The sequence below is a fragment of the Cupressus sempervirens genome, chromosome 4 (assembly GCF_028749045.1).
Source record: "Cupressus sempervirens isolate cs-2001-9-10 chromosome 4, ASM2874904v1, whole genome shotgun sequence".
Lineage (NCBI taxonomy): Eukaryota > Viridiplantae > Streptophyta > Pinopsida > Cupressales > Cupressaceae > Cupressus > Cupressus sempervirens.
In genome coordinates this window covers 102937851-102940076 of record NC_143121.1, presented here as the reverse complement: position 1 = coordinate 102940076, position 2226 = coordinate 102937851, and positions in this window count along the sequence as shown.

The following is a 2226-nucleotide window of genomic DNA, read 5'->3' as shown; positions in this document are numbered from 1 at the left end:
AGAGAGATATTTTACTGGGTCTTGGGCCCAAAATGTCCAACATGGCATCTCATATTTCATTCGGCTTCAAGACAGATTGACACACTACTCCCAAACTGGTCTTGGATGGTGTTAAGACCCAGCACATACAGTCAATGTAAGAAATTAAAAGGAACCAACTACAAACAGGGTGTCAAGACCCCTAAAGAGACAAGGTGTGGCTTTTGAACCAGTCTAATGAGATGTAGAAGGTTACAACACCACTTCTAAGGGACTATCATATGTAACAAATGGATTCTTGTCAGAAATTACAACCCAAATCCCCTCAAGCATTCGGTAAGAAACCTATGGTATCGTTTCATATACAACGGCTATGGTAGCATTCAACATACTGGAACAAATATCAATATACAAGAAAACCATGCAAATTACATATTCACACTTTCGAATTCAAAGATCAAACAAGTATTCAATGATTTAAATATGTAACGAAAATGGGAACCTGTGAATTGATGCTTGCTTAGTTTCCTTGCCTTCCAATTGCTCCCTTCCATCCCCAAATCTCTCCCATGTTTCCCACCATGAGCAGATCTTCAATAACAGGGCAGGCCGTGTGAAAGACCCCTTTGCAACCACTGATGGCTATTATCAAATTGTCATAGCTGAGAATATCCGCCTTCACAAGCTCAAGCCTCTCTTTTGGCCCCCCGCCTTCCCACTCTTTGAGATGAGAATACCTCCTATTATCAGGATTCCCAACCCTTCTTCTAACTGCCTAGCCTTTGTTCCCGAGCATCCTTTTATTTTAATTTATTTTTTTTTACAACATTTGTAACTGTTTCTTTTTAAAACTTCCATTATCCATTCATCGGTTGTAATGGAATCTAATTTAACAAATGATTAGTTGTTTTAGTCTAGGTGGCAGTTTAATACCGAGTTATTCGAAATGAGAGGGAGTGGGTTGTGACATCCTCCCCCTCTTAGAAAATGCATCGTCTCAATGCAAATATGCAAGAAATCATAGTCATAACCGTATATTTCAAGAATTCTATATCTTAATGATCAATAATCTAACTTCTATTATTCATAGTAATAAATGCATTCACATTGATGACGTTCATCTACGCAAATAAAGTTAAAATTCCACTTCCTTAAATGAGATTTTCTTTCAATGCCTTCTAATAAAATGAACACATACACTCTCATGGAAACTATATATATATATATATATATATATATATATATATATATATATATATATATATATATATATATATATATATATATATATATATATATATATATATATATATATATATATATATATATATATATATATTTAAAGACAATATTAACACATATTGAAGTAATAAGTAAAGAGAAAATAACACACACTTTATATAAGCACATGTATAAGTAATCATTTCAAGAACATTTTCTACGTGTGAGTGTGTGAATTCCATTACCATCCTATGGTTTTACAAGGTTAGGCTGCCTCTCTCCGACAATATTCCCCCTTCCTTATAATGTGTCATTCCCTCTGTTGCATTACAGGAACAACACTTAAGTATCAGTCCATCATATTTCATAAACCAAATTGACTTTCCAATGACATATAAAATCATATACTTTCTTATCTCAAGAAGTCTCAAAATTTGTAACATATTGACTTAAAATCACATGATATCACACATACCTGTGCACTTACCATACCCTAGCATCACTTGTGGATTTTTCCTTGCTAGTAGATACTGCTTATCCACATCCTACCATACTAATTAGTATCTCAAGGAGATCAACTTAAATATTAGGAGTCAAAAAAAAAAAAAAAAAAATTCAACCTTATTTTTTTTTTAAATTCATCTTTTAATCACATTTTGATCATGAGTAAGATGTGTACCATATGTACTAAACCTACCATCTAACATGTGGTGTTCACTAAATGAGTATTCATCCACATCAATAGGTCAATGAAACATAATCAAGTAATGTAATCACGATACATCTAATGCATCATCAAAGAATCAAGTATTGTAACCACATTACATCAAATTCAGCATCATTTAAATCATCATGAATACAAGACATTCATACATTAATCATCAATGTACTTCCTCAACATTGATCATCATAATGCTTACAAAGTCTTAGCAAAATGTTACATCTAAAAGTACTTACATCATAATACCTCAGTTAGCTCAAATTATATATATCAAATCCTACAATAGGAAGATCAATGATAGAAAA